Source organism: Humulus lupulus, chromosome 2, assembly GCF_963169125.1.
Source record: "Humulus lupulus chromosome 2, drHumLupu1.1, whole genome shotgun sequence".
NCBI lineage: Eukaryota > Viridiplantae > Streptophyta > Magnoliopsida > Rosales > Cannabaceae > Humulus > Humulus lupulus.
This window is the reverse complement of record NC_084794.1, coordinates 246239218-246260846: the sequence shown is the minus strand read 5'-3', so window position 1 is coordinate 246260846 and position 21629 is coordinate 246239218.

Genomic DNA, 21629 nt, shown 5'->3' with positions numbered 1-21629 from the left:
AACCGGCAGTCTCCCTCCGAGACGAAATGTTATGCATCCATCTTCAGTTCGACGCCGCAGGAGCCCAGAATCGGGGAACGAGGCCAATGACGAAGCCTCGAGTTCGAGCTTGAGTGACAGAGGTACAGTCATCCTTAGCTTGGATTTGTGGTCTCCTTCACTACTTAAGCATAAACCCGATAGATTAGTATTGTGCAAGGATGATAGGGACCATTTTTATGTTTGGTCATGGGTAGATGAGAGAGTACATAGGTTTGATAGCTGGCTCAGGAAGTATGACACCATGTATAGTCTGAACGAGGTGTGGAATGGAATAGCCATTCAATACAGGACAAACGACTATAGAGACCTTTTGAGGTTGACTTCCACTTATAGGGAAGGTACTCCCCCCGTCTCCTCTGAAGATGGGGGAATTACGTGGTCGTCGAGCACGAGCTTAGGGGAGAGTTCCAGTTAGGTTTCTCTCTACTTGTCTTTTTATTCTTTGCCTGTTTGCCTCATGCTAACTTTTTTGTCTCAGAATATCTCATAATGCGATGTGAATGTGCAGGTGATATGGAATCTGACCTCGACTATATGCTCGCTAGTGGAGAGGGAGCCTAAAGGAGTAAGCGCCTAAGGGGGTCGCGAAAATCAGATCGACCTGCCAAGGTACTTAAGAGGACCGAGAAGACACCTCCCCCACTAGATCCAACTGTTTCGAGCCTAGCTATGGATCCGACTCCTCAAGTCGAGGCATCCTCTACGGTCATTCCTCCGGTGCCTCCTCCGACCCTGGTCCACTCCGGGCTTGGTCCACATACGAAAAAGCCTTCGGCTTCCAAAATGCATCTACTGTTGATTTCTACTCACGTCGATGAGTATGTAATTGACAATGCAGCAGGATCCCATGGGGCCACACTTGGCTAGACATTCTGTCTCGAGTGGGCCAGAGTTTTGGTAGCTTCGACGCCTCTCATTAGCAGTTCTTGAACGATTCTCAAGACTGCAACACTCTTTATGAGAAGAGTATCGAGCTCACTGCTGCGGTAACCTTCCTCATCTCGTTGCAAGTTGTATTTATACTTAGTTCATGTTCTAATTTGATTTCTTTGTGTGTCAGACTCTTGTTGTCTCTGCTCAACTTAACTATAAGTTAAACAATGAGGTCCATTCGAGCATGTCTTATGCCCAGGAGTCCAAGGATCTCCAACTCAAGCTTAGTGACGAGCTCAAGGGCACAAACGCAAAGATGGAGGCTAAAGCTGAAGAACTAAAGGCCAAGACAGCCGAGCTTGAGAAGCTGGATGCCCGGCTCGTGGAGCTTGAGAAGGTGAACGCCCGTGTCATGAAGCTTGAGAAGATCAATGCCAAGCTTGAGGAGGAGAAGGCTGCCACTTTCGAGATTATGGAGAGCGAAAAGGCTCGTCTCCTTGCAGAGTTTAAGGAGAATAAGGATCGGGCGGTCGACCTGGATATGTATAGGATCTGGGCCAGTAATGCTTACCTCGATAACAACTTCTCAGGCTCTTTCGAGGCAGGACTAGTGGCCAAGTGGCAAGCTCGGCTCGATGAGGAGGAGGCTTCTCGGGAGGAGGCAGAGAGAGCTAAGGAGGATGCTGAGAAGGCCAAGGAGGATGCTCCTCCCTCCTAAATCTCTACCTGGGGCTGTGTCCCTTCAAATTTTTTGTAATAGTTCTTTTGCTTTTTATGCCCCTAGGGCTAAGACAATTTATAGCTCGTGAAAAACATATTTTCTTATGATATTTATGATACCATATTTGACTTTACTTTAATATGTTTGCTTTACATTTCTTAGGTCGAAATATTTCACGCAATTTATATTAAAGTGTCCTTATGTCTGTTTATTCATACACACATGCGAATCCGATCTCGTTATTTTTCAAGGTCGAAAATTACTTTTTCCATGCACCCGAAAGTACTTCTATGGCGTGTAATGTAAGTGGTTTATTTATATCTTGCTATTTTAGTTACTTTTCCTCGTCCTTGGGTAGCTCCCCAAGGTTATGAGGTCGACACTATCTTTTCGCAGGATATTCTAGCCTCGATCTCGACGTAGATTGAAGTCGGTTGTGTTCAAACTTACTGTCGATTAGTTTTAGCTGGTTCGTTCCAAACCTATTCAGGTCGTGTTTGGTTTGTAATCCATACACTTATATTTCCGTATTTGGTTACATCCAAACACTTATTTTCCCATAATTTGGTTATATCCAAGCATTTTATTTTTAATAATTTGGTTGTCTCCAAACTATCTTATATCGCGTATTTGGTTATATCCAAACACTTTATTTTTAAAAATTTGGTTATCTCCAAACTATCTTAGCTCGCGTATTTGGTTATATCCAAACACTTTATTTTTAATAATTTGGTTATCTCAAAACTATCTTAGCTCTCATATTTGGTTATATCCAAACACTTTATTTTTAATAATTTGGTTATCTCCAAACTATCTTAGCTCGCGTATTTGGTTATATCCAAATACTTTATTTTTAATAATTTGCTATTTCATTTTTTCAAGCTGATGGTATATGTACCACTAATTCCCCCTTAATATCCTATGAGTGTGACCATAGGTTATTAAATTAAGAGAGTTTGCGAAAAAAAAAGAGAGAAAATACAGCATATTTAAATGAAATCGAACTTTATTTATTAATAGGAACATAGACAGATAAACAAGTATGGTTACAGGTGACATCATTCCTACACTATTGATAGTAAGGTTGTAGATGTTCTCCATTCCATGCTCGTGGTACCAAACTCCCATTCAATCTAGCCAGCTTGTAGACATAAGGTCGAATGATTGATTCGATCTGATAAGGTCCTTCCAAATTAGGCCCGAGCATGCCAGCAGTTGGATCCCGTGTTGCCAAGAACACACGCCTCAGCACCAAATCTCCCACACTGAATTTTCTATCTTGAACTCTTTTATTGAAATAGCGGGTAGCTCGCTGTTGGTAAGCAACATTTTTTAGCTGAGCTTCGTCCCTTCTTTCTTCAATCAAGTCCATACTTACTTCGAGCTGGGATTGGTTGGAGGCTTGGTCATAAGTGTGGGCACGAATTGTGGGTATTTCTACCTCGATTGGCAGCATAGCCTCGCATCCATATGCCAGAGAAAAGGGGGTATGTTCTGTTGAAGTACGAGCTGTGGTTCGATATGCCCACAAAACTTGGGGCAAGTCTTCGGGCCATTTCCCTTTCGCTTCTTCCAACTTTTTTTTAGAGAACTTTTTAGGGTTTTGTTTACAGCTTTGACTTGGCCATTTGCTTGGGGATGGGCCACAGAGGAGAAGCTCTTTATTATCCCAATTTTCTTGCAAAAGTTGGTAAGCAGGTCGCTATCGAATTGAGTGCCGTTATCGGACACAATCTTCCTTGGCATCTCATATCGGCATATGATATTCTTTACCACGAAGTCCAAGACTTTTTTCGAGGTAATTGTCGCTAGAGGCTCAGCCTCCGTCCACTTCGTAAAGTAATCTACTGCGTATTTGACTCCGCCTTTGCCAGTTGGCAGCGAGCCTATGAGGTCGATTCCCCAGACTGCAAATAGCCATGGGGAGGTCATCATAGTTCGCTTGGAAGGTGGAGCTCAAGAAATTGTGGCAAATCGTTGACACTTGTCGAATTTCTTGACGTAATCAAACGAATCTGCTTTGATAGGAGGCCAGAAGTACCCTTGGCGTATGATTTTCTTGGATAGGCTATGCCCCCCAGTGTGGTCTCCACAAAATCCTTCATGAATTTATTCCATGATCTTCTTAGCCTCGGGTGGAGTCACACATCAGAGTAATGTCATAGAGTATCCTCTTCTATATAGCCTTCCCTCCACAACGGTGTACCTGGGGATCTGATACATCAATTTTCAAGCCTTCGTCCATTCTTCTGGGAGAATACCGGTCTCAAGGTACCTAATTATCAAGGTCGTCCAGGTCGGCTTGGAGTTTATCATGCACACATCTTCTTGTTCAGGCTCGGTTATACTAGGTGTCGATAGATGTTCTATTGGTACGATATTTAGTTCATCAAACTCGGTGGACATGGCGAGCCTAGCTAAGGCGTCTACATTCGAATTTTACTCTCGGGGAACCTGTTCTATCTGTAGAATTTGAATTGCTCGAGGGCTGTCTTCACTTTTTCTAAATATCCAGCCATTCTTGTCCCACAAGCCTGGTATTCCCCTAAGATTTGGTTGACCACCAACTAGGAGTCAATGTATTAATGTACTGCCTTAGCCTTGAGTTCCTTGGCTATTCGAAGTCTTGCCAATAGAGCTTCGTACTCAGCCTCGTTATTTGATGCTCCGAAGTCAAATCTCAAAGTGGAGTGAAATCAACTTCCTACTGGGGTGATCAGTATTATTCTTACCCCCGTCCCATTTTCATTGGAAGACCCATCAACATAAATTTTCCATAGCTCGCGGACTGGGGTTATAAATTCATCGTTAGTCACTCCAGTACATTCCACTATGAAGTCTACCAAGGCCTGTCCTCTTATGGTTGTCATTGGATGGTAGGTGATCTCGAATTGTCTGAGTTCAATGACCCATTTTAGTAATTGGCCCGAGGCTTCTGGCTTGGACAAGACTTGTCTTAGTGGTTGATCGGCCAACACATGAATGGGGTGCACCTGGAAATAGGGTTGGAGCTTTCGGATGAGTGAATTAGGCTGAGAGCCAGCTTCTCCATTAAGGGGTATCTCGATTCTGCCCCCAGCAACCTTTTGCTGACATAGTAAACAGACTTCTGCACCTTCTGTTCTTCTCGGACGAGCACGGGGCTAATGGTGTGCTTGGTGATGGGTTTCGACAAGATGGGAGGCTCCGCGAGGTGCTTCTTGAGCCCTTGAAAAGCTAACTCGCATTCTTCTGTCCACTCAATTTTTTTGCCTCCCCTCAAAAGGTTGAAAAATGGAAGACAACGGTCTGTAGATTTCGAGATAAAATTTCTTAGTGCCGCCATCCGCCCAGTCAAACTTTGGACATCCTTATGTTTTCGAGGTGAGGGAATATCAATTAAAGCCTGGATCTTGTCCAGATTAGCTTCTATTCCCCATGCGTTTACAATGAAGCCTAGGAACTTTCCTGACGACACTCTGAAAGAGCACTTCTGGGGGTTGAGTTTCATGTCATACTTCCGTAATACGACAAAGCACACTTCAAGGTCGTCCACATGGTTACTGTTATGTTTAGATTTAACCAACATATCGTCAACATAAACTTTCATGTTATTACCTATCTGCTCGGAGAACATCATGTTTACGAGTCGTTGGTAAGTGGCTCCAGCATTCTTTAGTCCGAACGGCATGACATTATAGCAATATAGTCCTTTTTCTGTCACAAAACTTGTATGCTCTTGGTCTGGGGGATGCATGGTGATCTGGTTATATGCAGAATAAGCATCCATGAATGACATAAGTCCATGCCCAGCTATGGCATCTACGAGCTGGTCGATTTGAGGTAGGGGGAAGCAGTCCTTTGGACAGGCCTTATTGAGGTCTGAGTAGTCAATACAAGTTCGCCATGTCCCGTTAGGTTTCGGGACTAGCACTGGATTGGTAACCCAATCGGGGTAGAAGGCATCTTGAATGAATCGGTTTGCCTTCAACCTGTCGACCTCTTCTTTTTAGGCCTTCTTCCTGTTGTCATCAAGGAGTCTTCGCTTTTGTTGCTTTGGGGGAAAGCTTTTGTCAATATTTAGAGCATGGCTTACCACATTCAGATTTGTCCCTACCATATCTGAATGTGACCATGCGAAAACATCCTGGTTCTTTTTCAAAAAGCAAATTAATTGCTATTTTGTTTCTTCTAGAAGGTTTTTCCCTACCTTCACTGTCTTCCGGGGGTCTACTTCTTCGAGCCTGACCTCCTCGAGCTCTTCTAATAACTCGAGATCATTTCTTTCCACTATTCTCGGATCAATTTCTTCGTCTATCTCGAAGACGGTTCCATCTTTGTTCTGAATTATGACAAGTGTTTGTGCGCTTGTCTGTTTCTTTCCTCGAATGGAAATGCTATAGCATTCCCTTCCTGCGAGGTGGTCTCCTTTCAGTGTCCCGATGCCACTAGAAGTCAGGAACTTGATGGCCAAATGCCTTACAGACGAAACTTCCCCCAGCCCTACTAGGGCGGGTCTCCCGAGCAGCACGTTGTAGGCCGATGGTTGATCTACTACAACGAATTCCATCATCTTAGTTGTCGAGGCTGGGTAGTCTCCCAAGGTTACAGGGAGTTCGATGGATCCCATACAGGCAATCCTTTCTCCTAAAAATTCGTACAATGTCGTTGCACAGGCCTTTAGGTCACGAAGCGTGAGTCCCATCTTTTCTAAGGTGGCCTTATAGAGGATATTCACTGAGCTCCCGTTATCTATCAAGATTTGGTGAACTCTCTTATTCGCTAGCTGAAGGGTGATGACCAGTGGGTTGTTGTGAGGAAACTGCACATGAGATGCGTCGTCCTTAGTAAAATTTATAGGTTGAGATTCAACCCTCTGGTGTTTCGAAGCCTTGGGTTCAGGTTCGTAAGGGGACCCGTCACCAGTTTTCAGCTCATTCACATATCTTTTTTGGGCGTTCCTGCCCGTTCCTACGAGATGAGGTCCCCCCGAGATGGTTACAACATCTTCTCCATCAATCGGAGGGGGTCTCTCGTCCTCCCTTGCTCAGGAGTTATTGGTTTGGGCAGGCGGTGATGCAGCTGCCCTTTGACTGGTAGAAGCCTGATTGGAATTTTGGTTTCTTACATATTGCCTGAAATAACCTCTCGAGATTAGGCCTTCTATCTCGTCTTTTAGTTGCCTGCATTCATCGGTTGTATGTCCGATATCCCTATGGAATCTGCCGTATTTACTAGAATCTCTCTTTGCTTTTTGGTTCCTCATGGGGTCCAAACACCTAAAAGGGACCTGGTTTTCATTAGCCAGGTAGATATTCTCCCGAGACTCGTTTAGCTCGGTATACATGTTGTACACGGAGAAATATCTTTCCCCTTTCTTCTTCTTTCCCCCTTCCACCTTGGGGTTACTCCCTTCAGTCTTCTTTCTTTTGGAAGGGTTGTCTCCAGAAGGCTTCGAGGCCGATGGGCCCGCCGAGGTCGAGGCAGAGTTTATGTTTGTCATTGTAGTTATGGGATGAAAGGCCATATTCAGTGTTTCGAGATCGGTTCCTTTCTGGTTGTCTCGTCTCAATAGTGTGAGATCGAGACATTTGGCTTCTCGTAGGCTGGGCACGTTTACGTTCTCTAGCAGTCTCCCCACTCCCATGTTTCTTCCTAGCTTGCCTTTCTCTATCACCCTGCGTCGGTTGCATGTTTCTCCGAGGCGGTGAGGGATAACTAATCGGCGATTGTAGGTGCCTTATGGGTGATGGTGGCTGCCATCCATTACGGGGCCTACAAGGTCCCGAGTTTGCCTATGCCGGTTCAAGAATGTTCTGTGTGTTAGCGGGATTTTGGGTTCGAGCCGTTGCGGGGGCTCGGTTATTCCCAGCCTCGGTTGGTACCTCAGCAGTTGAGTTGACAGGAGCTCCAGCCCGTGTATTTCTCCGGGGCCTTGAGGGAGCACGTTGTTCTGCTGGTGGCAGAGGTTGCTCCATTCTTCGTGTGGCAACATTTTTGTGAGGTTGCCCACGAGGCCTGCGTAGTGGAACATGAACATCTCGCGGAGGTGGAGCTTGGGTCTCAGACGTAGGCGGGGGATGAGTTGCCTGCGCCTTAGCAGCCAATCTGGCCTGCTCCTCGTTATGTTTCTTGGTCTCTGCCAACTGATTTTGTAGTTGATGATTTTTAAGCTCCACAATAGGGACATATCGCTTAGGGTTGTAGTACATGTCCTCGTCGTCCCTGGGGCCGGTGGTGCAGGTGGTCCTCGAGAGTCAGAGGATCCACTCCTCTCATTTGGGTCCGAATTCATCATCGGCTGCTTGCCAGGGCACTGGGGATAGTCAAATTCCTCTAGGATTTCCTCCTCAGAAATATTGGGATCATTCGCAGCCATAGTTGATTCAGGGATGCTTCTTCGACTGAATAGAATCACGTACGTACTACTTAATGCTCTCAATTAATGCACCAAAATGTTGAACGCTATTTTTCGTCAACTTAAATTGTAGAGCAATTAAATAACGTATAATATGAAGCGAATGAATAATGAAGAAAGTCAAGAGGGTTTTTACGTGGTTCAGCAATTAACTATGCCTAGTCCACGAGTCTGTGTTATTAAGGCTTAAAGATCTTTGGAAATTCTTCAGAGATGAATTACCCAGAGCTTATTCTTTAGCCAAAAGAAATCCCTCCTTTACAAGTGGTCATAGAGTTCATTCCCACATATTTCGGGGAGATATTCTATATATCAATTTAAATAATGACATTAAGTGCAATATCTCCTACATATATGGAAATGTCCCATAAGAATCGGGAAGAGATAACAGACTAAATAATATCCCTTAAATGTTGGGATTATACAACAATAAATATGTTCATACATAACGGGTTATTTCAGATGACTCATCGGGTATTCGAGATCAGCGATCGACCCCCCTGTGGCTATTGAAACTCATGTTATTGCTATGAGCTTACCATCCCACTTCAGGACATGCTCGGAGAAGGTAGACACTACCGAACCTATCACACTCGAGCTTGCACTTCCCAAGCTCGGACTGTTTAATTCGAAGACGATCGATAACCGATGTATCCTAACGTCGTGCCATTTTGAACTTAGAAAGCATCCCGAGGTTCCACATCTTCGAGGTCGTTATTTTACTTCGGAGATCTTACAGCTGGACCATACAATGCATTCATACATTTCGAGCTCACACCTGACGAGTCCAATTTTCGAGGTCATAACCTCTGGTCTCGAAATCTGGGTGTAACACAATTATTTTTGGATTCATGTATAGCCTCATCGACACTAAAAAGTTTAGCCTCATGGCTGACACTGTTGTGATGGGTTGAGTCCTATATGCTTTCTGTATGTTCTTTATTTGTATTTTTATTTGATCTCTTTTATCTTCTCATAGGGATTTGTTTTCTTTAGGAATAGTCTTGTATTTGCATGTAGAATTCTTTGGTCTTTCATAGATAGTAGAAGTTGATTATGAAGTTCTTATTATTTATTTGAGAATAATGATGGCTTATATTTAGACTCAAATACATGATGAAATTTTTATTGAACTTATGGAAGAAGGTTGTATGTTTTATGAGAAATTATGCACTATTTTTTGTGATACTACTACTTCTGGTTCCAATGCTCATCTTTCAACTCGAAGTCCTTCTAATGATGAGGATAATGTTGATGATGATGATTCAATGTTGAAAAGTCCTAATAGGAATCAGAAAAGTAGTAGTTGATGAGGATGGTAGCAAAAGAATAGGTTAATCGACTGCCACATCGAACTCTCGACCGTTAAAAAGGGTAACATTCTCATCAACTTTGACAAATGCACTGACGACATATAATGAAAATGCAAGGTGAAAGATGAAACTAATAGAGAGATCAATGACTACATCCGTAACACATTACTTACTGGATGAGAGTGTTGAAGTTTGAAAAATTATTAGTTCATATGTTTTTATTTACTAGGTAGACTTTATTGATTTTATATTATTTCATAGATAGATGATGAGTTTCGAGGTTTGAGATTACTTTGATATTATTAATTTGATCTTTTTATCATAATTTTCTTATATTTATTTTAAAATAGTAAATAATGATCACAAAAATATTTTTCTTTTTAAGTTTAAAAAATAAAAAATGAAAACATGAATTACCAAACATGTTTTAATTATTTATATTTTTAAACAAAAAAATATATATTACCAAAGTAGTTGACGTCGTTTTTCGTCAAATAGTGAAAGAAGAGCACATAAACAATAACTGATAATGGCCAATTGAAATAAAATAATACAAACACACGATTTTTACGTGGTTCAGCAGTTAAATCTGCCTAGTCCACGAGTCTCTGTTATTAAACTCAAGATTATCTCTGAGAATTCTTCAGGAATGAATTCTTCAGAGTTTTCTCTCAAGGAACAGAATTTCGGTCCTTTACAATGGTGCATGGCCTCTCTATTTATAGAGAAGATCGAAGAATACTATCCCACATATTTTGGGTAGTTACTCTTTTTGTATAAATAAAATAAATGACTTTAAATGCCTATAATCAGATATAAAAGGAAACGTCCCCTGAAGACCAGGAGACGTATAACTGGCCAAATAATATCCCACGATTCTAGGGGATTTACAGTAATAAATGAGGATTACATCTCGTATTTATAACACTTGTAGATATTCAAGGTGGTTATCGCGTATCTCTAAGGCTTTAGCTTCCCAGGTTTCCCGTCATCTATCGAGCTAGAAACATCTCCTGAGGCCACCTGGCTTTCGAGATCGTATGTGCTTCGAGCTCGGGACCCCTGATCCGAGGTTGTCCCTGAGGTGAGAGCGTTCCCGGAGCTATCTTTCGAGATCATGAATACTTCGAGGTCACCATACTCGAGGTCATCTATATCCTGCAGGCTCGACATTCAATCCTGGAGCATGTTTCCAACCTTATGAGTCCACTTATCTGCGAATCCAACTTTCGAGGTCATATTTGACATAGTTCGAAATCTGGGTGTAACAAAAGTATTTTTTGTTTTTTATATTTAAAAACAAAAAAAATAATTACCAAACACATTTTTATTTTTGTGTTTAAAAAATTCAAAAACAAAAATTTTATCAAACGCAAATAATTTCAAATCTACTTATTTTTATTTATTTTTCTTTAAATTTTTCGGCCAACATATTACTTTTCTAAGTAATTTTTGAAGTCCCAAATTTTGAAGAGTAGACTAACTTTTGGAAGGTTTGATGGAAAAGTTGAGTTAATATAAGTGAAGGTGTTGAGCCACAAAGGCAACAAAAAATTTGAGTTTATTTGGTGATGATGGTGAGTGGAGAGTAGTGTGGAAGATAAATGAGAATAAAAAAGAATGGTCAAATGAAGTAGGGACAAATGACAAGCAATCCATGATAACTAAGGAGGAGTGGTTTTATATAAATATATATAAACATATATATATTGTTTTTTTAGTTATCTAAGAATTTTTGTTTATGTTACTGCCTTTTAATAGCAGTTATACTTTTGATAGTTTTATTTTAATTTGATATAATTAAGAATTTTAATTGATTTTACTTTTTTTAGTCTATGTAGAAAATTAGTTGATATAGTTAATAACCAATTTTGTTAAAGAGGTTTTTAAAGTGGAAGCAGAGACTAGCGTGTGCGGGAATTGGCAGCATTTTTTAAAAATGAAAATTTTATTTTAAAATTGAAAGAAATAATGAAATCCATTAAGAAATCATGTTTAAAATGTTTCTGGATAAAAAATGCTAGTTTCGATCATCAACCACATTAACTTTCAACTCTTTACTGGAAGATGTAAATGTCCACCAAATTAACCACATCATGTAAATGTCTTCCAAATTAACCACATCAATTTTTGCTCCAGTTACAACAATTTTCACGAACAAAACAATTATTGAAAGATTTTTTTTAAAAAAAAAACTATATTTTCTAACAAAATATAAATAAAGAAATATCAGAAAAAATCCCTAAAATAATTTTTGTAAAAATATTTTATAAAAAGCTAGTGTCGATAGGTAGTGTGGTGATTAAAAAACTCACTATGGATTATATATCTCTTCTATATAAAAATTGGGTCGATAACATAAATTTTTGATTTTAACGATTTTTTTTGTTTACTTTAACAAAATATTCTAAATAATTAATGGAATATACTTTTAAAACTAATTGAAAATAAACATTTATTAATTATATTGATAAAAATTCAAATTTAAATGATATAAAATATTATTATTATAATAATGTATAATACAAGACTAGATATTTTACAATTAAATATACTAATATAAATTTAAATGTTATTGTTATCCCCAAAATTAGAAAACGATGACATGGCAATAGAAATGACAAATGGCAAAGAATGGTTGGGTAATCTCGCTTAGGAGTGACCCAGTAGACTAGTGAAGAATTTTGACTGGCCAGTCAAGTGTCATGACCGACCAGTCATGACCTTGGCCGACCAGTCACATGTTTGTCTGCCCAGGCATGAGATTGACCGACAAGTCATGACCATGTCCGACCAGTCATGACCATGTCCGACCAGTCATGACCATGTCCGACCAGTCACATGTTTGTCTGCCCAGGCATGACCTTGGACGACTAGTCAGGTGCATGTCCTCCCAGTCAGGTGCGTGTCCGCCTAGAAAAGTGTTTCGCCGACCAGTGAAGGTTTGGCCGACCAGCCTGAATGTGATGTGGATCGACTAGACAGAGCAGGGCTACGCAAAAGATCCTAGAAACAGCTTCATCAAGAATCGGTCTTACCTGCGCGAGAATCTCTCAGATTATCCCATAAATATAGTGTATTGTTGTATTTTGAATATTATTATTAATTAAATATAGAGAGAATAACAAAATATCCCGATAATGGGGGACATCATCTGTACATTCCTGAGCCTATAAATACAAGGCTCATGGCATCATAAGAGGGTCCGATTTCAATTTTCCAGAGAGAAAGTAATTGTATCTTGAGAGAACTCTTGTATTCTTGTAATCTGCACTGAAGAAACTCAGTTGACTCAGGTTCATCTGATCTTGAGTGTAGATCTATAATCATAACTCTAAGTGAATTAGGCTATTACCAACACATTGGGGCTGAACCACTATAAAAATTGTCTGTGTCGTATATTTCTCTTGAAGGTTTTTGTGGTTTTGACGTCTACACGTCGTTGGCCAAAAATGCGGTCAACATTTTGGTGCTTTCATTGAGAGCCTGAAGAGAAAGACAGACAATCACTGTAGCATTATGGCGCCTAAGAACACCAATGCGGCCTCCAAGAAGCCAGGTTCCTCTAAAGAGCCTACTAGATCAGAAGGTCCTGGCCCTCAAGACCATGAGACTGAGCCTAGAGTCATGCTCGAGGACGTGACTCCAGAGGTTGAAAAACTCCAGGAAGCCATGGGGGATTTCTAGGAGGAAATGGCACAATTCAACGCTAGACAGGAGGGGTTCGCTGAACAAATGGCTAGGCAGAAGGCTGCATTTGAGCAATAAAGATGGGAGATGGACGCTAGGAGTGAGGAGATCCGGCAACAACAGGAGGAGGAGGCCGATAGGCAAAATCACGAGGCTGCACTCACTCTGGAGGCAGCTATGCAGCTGGCCCAGGCCAATGCCCAAGCTGCAGCACGAGGAGCAGCCACCCCAGGAGCAAGGACCACAGAAGTTGGTCGCAAAAACACTGATAGACCCAATTCTCGAGGGCCAAACAGGAGTGGTAGTAACCCACCTGGTCGGGAAGAAGATAGGGTCCGATTGGGCACTGCCTCAACCTAAAGGGGAAACTCCAGAACCGCCTCAAGGAGCCACCGATCAGAGACTTCCAGATCTGGAAGTCACAAGTCAGGCAGTAAGAAAACTCCACCTGAGCAGGAGCAAAATAGAGCTCCTCGGGGTAAAGAAACTTCACACTTCAAAGATGGGCATGGTCGTGATGAAGCTGATAGTCATCACACTGACCAGTCGAAGGAGAAGAATGATAACAACCATCAAGGAGGAAAAGACTGCCCAGCGTAGACAGGAAGGCCACCACTGCATCCCAACCAGCAGCGCAGTGGCAAGGAGCACGCCCCGCATGGCAGGCCTTTTGAAAAAACTCAGAGTACGGTGTTCGATCGGTTAGGGAGGCATACCTCTCTGAAGGATCTAAGAGACGTCATTGCTGACAGGAGAAGGACCGTCCCGGTCGAAAGGCGAGATCCGAACCGACCTACCAGTCAAGTAGAAATACTTGATGATGGTGTGCCAAGCTGTGGCCCCAGGCATCCAAGCCCAGCTTGATGCTCTGATAGCAGCAGTTCAGGGTCTGTCGAAATGACCCTCTGCAATCGATCCAGTAGACCACAGGAGTGGCAGCTCGTTCTGTGCTCGAATTAGAGTAGCCCAGCCACCAGAAAAGTACAAAGCACCGGTACTGCCAGTTTATACAGAAAAGGCATATCCGATAAGGCATGTTGGGAAATTTGAAGACCAGATGGACCTGCTCGGAGTGAGTGATGACTATCGGTGCAAAGTCTTCCCCACTACATTTTCCGATACTGCCCAGGAGTGGTATTGGAAGTTTAAGCCAAACTCCATCACTTCTTGGGAAAGTTTTAGGAAGGAGTTTTGCAGGCAGTTTAGTGCTGCTCGAACCCCTCCACTTTACGCCAATCACTTGGCGGATATTAAACAAGGGAAGGACGAATCTCTCAAGAACTACATACAAAGGTTCATGAGAGAAGCTAATCGAGCTACTATAGTTGGAGTTGAGGGGAAGATGGTGGCAATTTCTTCTGGCATAATCTATCGTAGTCCTTTGTGGGACAGTATTCACCGCAACCTAATTTCAACGTTAAAATAATTTCTTGACAGGGTGGACAATTATATGAAATTGGATGATGCGATTGAGAAGGGAGAGAAGGGCTTGAACAATCGAAGTGGATCGACTGATCCTCCCAAGAATGGTGGAAATGATCAAAGTGGTGGAAAGAAACGTGGGAATAACGGGTCTGACCGCCACAATGAAAAGAAGGCTTCGCCGGGATCAAACGACAAGCCAACTAAGTATGAAGCTCAGTTCACCAATTACACCACTCTTTCGACGAGCCAAGCGGAGATATATCTCGCAAGACATCAGGAGGTCCCCTACCGGAAACCCCCACCCATCAAGAAGGAGATGAGTAAGAGAGATTTGAACAAGTTCTGTCGTTTCCATGGAGACTATGGTCACGACACAAATGAATGCAATTATCTCAAGGATGAGATAGAGTTTCTCCTCTGGTCGGGGAAATTGAAAAAGTATCAAGCAGAAAAGACCCAAGGAGAGGGAAGTAACAACAATCCTGGGTTCAAGCAGTAACGATCCCCACCTTTGCAACCCGAGCCTGTGGACTTCACTATAGACACCATATGTGGAGGTCCACATCTGGCTGGGGATAGCAACAAGGCAAGGGAGAGGTATGCTCGAACCCTTCGGCATGAGTTAGATGTAGCATCAACCTGCGAAGTCATGGCTATAGAGGAGCGGCCTCCGAAGAACCCAAGATACGAAAGTGAGCCCCTCACTTTCACTGAAGATGATGCTCGACACGTGAGATATCCTCATAATGATCCTCTCGTCGTGACAGTCCAAATAGCGAATATGAAGGTGAAGAGATGCCTCGTCGACACAGGGAGTTCTGTGAATATTATCTACAAATCATCCTTTGAAAGGATGAAACTATCTATCAATGACTTGAAGCCATGCTCTCAAGTCATCTATGGATTTACTGGAGAAGGATTGTCACCAACTGGAACGATCAAGTTACCAGTCACAACGGGGGATGCTCCCAAGCATGAGACAGTGATGATAGAGTTTTTGATAGTCGACTGCCCGTCCGCCTATAATGTGGTTATTGGTTGACCACTACTCACAACCTTGCATGTGGCAGTCTCTATATGGCACCTTTCTATGAAGTTCCTGACCAGTGCAGGCATAGGCTGCGTCTGAGGAGACCAGAGAGGCTAGGGAATGTTATAATGCCTCGGTAGCTAAAGCAAGAAAGAGTGCCAAAGAAAACAACATGATTGTATGTGCCGAGAGAGAGAAGGTAGACGAGATGGATGTCGACCAAAGTTTCACAGTCGTAGCCGATCAGGAAGAAATGTTAGAAGAGTTTGGCCAAGAAAGCACTCTTGGTTTAAGAGAACAACAAGCCCCATCCGGTGATGAAGTCACCAAATAGGGCGTTATAGGGCGTTGCCCAAAGCGAGGGAAGGGACTTTGATCCTTGCTTTGGGGATTATGAAAGTGAGGTGGAGCCGTCCAAGGAGTTGGAGGAGGTTTCAATAGATGAGAATGATCCGACCAGAGGGATCAAGGTTGGAAAAAAGTGGAAGTCAGAAGTAAGAGCACAGCTGATAGAATTTTTGCGAAGGAATCAAGATGTCTTCGCCTGGTCTCACAAGGATATGGTAGGTATCTCACCAACTGTGATCAGCCACGTGCTCAACGTAGATGAAAACTATCCAGCAGTGCAGCAAAAGAGCAGATTGCTTGACAAATATCGAGCAAAGGCTCTCAAGGAGGAGGTGGAACAGCTAAAGGAAAACGAGTTTATAAGGGAAGCATATTACCCTGCCTGGGTTTCAAACCCAGTGTTAGTGCCCAAGTCCAATGGAAAATGGAGGACTTGTGTGGATTTTACCGACCTGAACAAAGCATGTCCGAAGGACTGTTTTCCTTTGCCAAGAATAGATCAGTTGGTGGATGCGACCTCTGGTCATGAAACATTGTCCTTCATGGATGCTTACTCGAGATATAACCAGATTAGTATGCATCCTCCCGATGAAGACCATACCAGTTTCCGAACAGACATAGGGCTGTACTGTTATAAGGTCATGCCATTTAGATTGAAGAATGCGGGAGCCACCTTCCAATGTTTGGTGAATGGTATGTTCTGTGACTTAATCGGCAAGAACATGGAGGTGTACGTAGACGATATGCTGGTAAAGTCAAAGGAAGCTGAAGGACATGTACGAGACTTGGAGGAATGCTTTGCAGTACTGAGAAAGTATAGCATGAAGTTAAACCCCCTCAAATGCTCGTTTGAAGTAAGTTCTGGAAAATTTCTTGGGTTTATTGTGAACTCTCGAGGAATAGAGGCAAATCCATAAAAGATAAGGGCACTCACAGAAATGAAGTCTCCAGCCAGAATTAAGGATGTACAAAGCTTGACTGGGCGGATTGCTGCTCTAAGCAGGTTCATCTCTAAATCAACAGACAAGTGTGTCCCATTTTTTAATCTGCTTAGAGGAAGCAAGAAGTTTGAATGGACGGTAGAATGCGAGCAGGCTTTCCAAGCCATAAAGGAACACTTGGCTCAGCCTCCTGTTCTTTTGAAGCCAGTGGATGGGGAAGACCTGTTTATTTTCCTAGCAGTCACAGAGCACGCTGTTAGTGCTGCTCTAGTGCGAGAAGAAGATAAAGTGCAGCATCCAGTGTACTACGTTAGCAAGCGATTGATAGGAGCAGAGTCCCGGAATCCCATGATCGATAAGTTGGCTTATTGCTTGGTACTTGCATCTCGCAAGTTGCGACCTTACTTCCAGGCACACCCCATTAAAGTCCTTACCGACCAGCCCCTACGTCAAGTCTTGTAGAAACCAGAGTCATCTAGTAGGCTACTTAAATGGGCGGTTTAATTGGGCCAATTCGAAATCAAGTATCAACCAAGATCTACTATCAAGGGTCAGGCTTTGGCGGATTTCATTGTTGAATGTACTGGGATCGATGATATTCCTGACCAGCAAGAGCGTGTAATTGGGCAGAGAGAGGATCTACCTGCTTGGCAACTTTTCGTTGATGGGTCGTCAAACGAACATCATTCGGGAGCAGGAATGATATTAGTCACGCCGGAGAAGCACCGAATTCATTATGCATTAAGATTCGAATTCAACACTTCTAATAATCAGGCGGAGTATGAAGCCCTCCTAGCAGGCTTGCGCTTGGCTAGAGATGTTCATGCTCGATCGGTTGAAGTGAACAATGATTCCAAATTGGTGGTCTACCAAGTCTTAGGGGAATATCAATCAAGGGGCCTACGCATGATGGCGTACTTAAATAAGACCAAGGATCTGCTAGCACAATTTGAGGAGTATACTATTAAGTTGGTACCACGGGAGCAGAACTCTAACGCAGACGCCCTAGCAAAACTAGCTAGTGCAAAAGATGGTGAAACTCTGAATATAGTACCGGTGGAATACTTGGCAGAGCCAAGCATTAATGAACAAAAAGCCATGCCCATCACAATAGTTGACACTTGGATGACATCCATCATTGCTTACCTTGAGCAAGGAATCCTCCCAGATGATCGTAATGAAGCAAAGAAGATTATGAGGCAAGCTGCTAGGTACATTATAATGGATGGGGTGCTATATAGAAGAGGGTACTCTTTGCCTCTACTCAGGTGCATAGCACCCGACCAATCAAAAAACCTATTGGCTGAAGTGCACGAGGGGTTCTGTGGAGATCATGATGGGGGGCAGAGTCTATCTAAAAATATTTTGTGGCAAGGATTTTTCTGGCCTACAATGAATGAAGATTCCATGGAATACATAAAGAAGTGTGATAAATGCTAGAGATTTTCTAAAGTACCCAGGGTGCCTCCGAATGTCTTGAAGCAAATGCAGAGCCCATGGCCTTTTGCAGTATGGGGCATTGATCTGATCGGGAAACTACCCAAAGGGAAAGGAGGAGTACAGTTTGTAGTAGTTGCTGTGGATTATTTCACAAAGTGGACCGAAGCTGAACCACTAGCAACGATCACCTCGAAAAAAGTGTTAGACTTTGTGGTTTAGAATATAATATGTCGCTATGGTCTGCCCAAGAAGATAGTACCTAACAACGGCACTCAGTTCGACAGTGACATATTTACCGATTTCTGCACTCGGCATGGCATCACAAAAAGTTTCTCCTCGGTAGCCCATCCACAAGCCAATGGGAAAGTTGAAGCCGTAAACAAAACTTTGAAGGATACTCTAAAAAAGCATCTAGAGTGAGCTAAGGGTGCTTTGGTAGAAGAATTACCAGAAGTCCTTTGGTCATACAAGACTACTGCCCGGACAGCAACTGGTCATACCCCGTTTTCCTTGGCATATGGGTATGAGGCTATGTTACCTGTGGATGTAGACCCACCATCTCATCGAAGGACCATGTACGACCTGGAGAAGAATCACCAGTTGCTAGCTGAATCTTTAGATTTCCTTGAGGAGAGACGAGAAAAAGCAAGCTTGAGAGTTGTTGATCATCAGGAAAAGGTGGCCCGCTATTTTAATTCCAAAGTCAGAGATCGAAAGTTCTAGGTCGGAGATTTGGTCCGCAGGAAAGTGTTCATCAGAGACCCGGTAGCTGGAGTACTAGGACCAAACTGGGAGGGACCGTATCAAATTGAGCAAGTCTTGCCACCCGGCACTTACAAACTTGCTCGATTAAATGGAGAGCTAATCAGGAACTATTGGAATGGCGAGCACTTAAGGAAATAATATCAATAAATACTGCTTATAGAGTAGTAGCTTTGTATCAAATGTTGAACTTGTTATTTAAGTTTGTTTGTGAATTGGCTATTTGCTAACCAGTCATGTTATTTTGAACAATGTTATTTTGTTTGAGACTCGTAATTAGACACGTTTTGTCCTTTTTTTTACAAGTAATAAAAGAGATCACGCGCAGCGCGGTCAAATCTTGCTACAAATTTTGCATATGCGTTGATTATTCTTGCTTTGGCAGTGTTCAACTGTCATTACAACTTAAAACAAAAAAAAAAAGGTTTTCTAAAAGAAATGCCGGGCAGTGTTCAACTGGTCGGTATCCATCAGATGAATGACCAACGTTTAAATAGTTGAATGTTTTTGCAGTGTTTAACTGCTGAAATATCTTTGGTATATTCAATGTGTTTCACAAGTACTAACTGCTCGGACAAATTCGGTCAAGTAGCAAGTGATCAAGGATTTTTCAACCCTCAATCACTTAGGAGGCACATAGGGTATACTGGTATACACTTCAACACAAGCAATAAGAACACGAGCAAATATATTTGTTTTTAGGCTGACTTGTAACTTTTTGAAGTCGAAAGGGTCGTTAAGCTAACTTGTTTTACAAAGCTTAATTAACTTGGAATTTTTTCAAAAGTTTATGTTTGAAGTAGATATTCATGTGACAATAAAACGTTATGCTCATAAAATGTTAGAGCAATAAGAGTGTGAGAAATTATACTTAGTATGGACTTATGAAATGTGTAGAATTTCTAAGTTAGAAAACTAAGTACTCACATGAAAATATAAGGCATCTATATAATAAAACTTTTAAATGATTAAGTCTATAAAAGTAAAGTGTTCATAGCTCGACCATACGAGCAAAAATGCAGTAGCAAAATACAAAATAAAGGTCTACTAGTCAGCTGGTCGGATGATAGCCTCTCTGGTCGGATGGAGGCCTCTCTGGGCGGATGGGAGCTCACTGGTCGGCTATGGCAGGTTGATCAATGCCTTCCTCAGCATCAGATGCTTCTTCCGGTCGAAATGACAGTGTGGGGGAAAAAGGTGTAGTGCCAGCAGGATTGGCTGCTTCCTCAGCAGCCTTTGCCTCACATTTCGCAAGCACTTCTGCCTTGGCCTCCTCCGTGAGAAATTCAAGGTTGAGAGGCTTGTTCAGCTTCCACACCTAGTAAAAGCAGTTGAAGCAGATTTCCTCATAGCGAGCAAGATCGGCTTCTTTCTCTTGCCTTAGCTTCTCACTCTCACGAGTCAATTCCTCGTTCTCACGAGTCAGTTTCTCCAGCTGATCGGTCAGTGACTTGTTGGTTTGAATTTGTTTTTGATTCTCATCAGATAGCCCCTTAAGAGACTCATCCCGCTCAGCCACAGACTTCTCTGCCTGCTCCACCTTGGATTTGAAATCCTTTTCCGAAGCAGTTAAAGTCTCCACTCTAGCTTGAGCATCCACTAGTTGATCATTTAGGACCTTGATCAACTCCTTATAGTCCACTGCTTGGTGCTGAGCGTGACTGATGGTGATGAGCGACTGCATGGAAAACAGGAGGTTATTATAAGTAAAAATATTAATAACAAACTGTCTTGTCATAGAATACTTACATTCATCAACTGAGCGAGCCCTCTTTGTAAGAAGACTTCAACGCTAAGCCGAGGTAAGGATTCAAAGCTTTGAATCATTGAAGCACCATGGAGAGTCTGGTCAAGAAGTTCCTTCCCGATACCACCAGTAGTGCGAAGGGCCTCACTCAAGCCAGTCAGGCGAGTAGGGCTTAGGCTCGCAGAGGGAGGAAGCGAGGAAGGAGTCAGCTGTGGGATTGTGATCGACTCCTCAGGTTGTCTCCCTTGGCTGGGCGGAGTGGTCCTTGGGACTTTTCTTGGAGGGGTGGAGCCACTTCCTTCCCCAGATTTCCTCTTTGGGGCAAGAGAGGTGTTGAATTGCCTAAACATCTCTGAATCTGGAAAAGAGAAAGCACAAGATTTGTTAGTAAAAAATAAAGCAATATGTGGATAAATACTTTACAACTACCAAACAGCTCTATAAATCCCATATAACCAAGTTATTTAAAACCAAACATCTCACTATGACTAGTAGACCTGAGTTTAGGATTTGGTCAAGGAAGTCATCCTCTTCATCAGACGATGAGCTTGAGTCTCCATGAAGCTGAATGGTCTTTCCCTTCCCAGGCTGTGTGGGAATAACACGTCTGCGTTGGTCCTTTGACTGGGGCTCCCTAATGATGAGATCACCTAGTCTGCGGGAGTGGGGAGACGGTCCAGGAGAGAACTGATTGGTCACTACCTCAGTATCAGCGTTAGACTGATCAGTTGCATTAGCGTCCTCGGAAGTTCTCTCTACTGTGATGTTTTGGTTACTTGGTAGCAAGCCCACCATCTGAAGATTATCCACAGTAACCAACTCTTTCACATCCTTCTCCTCGGTGCACATATTAGCCAACTCCTCTGCTCGGGAACACATTTCTTTTATAGGCAAGGGTTG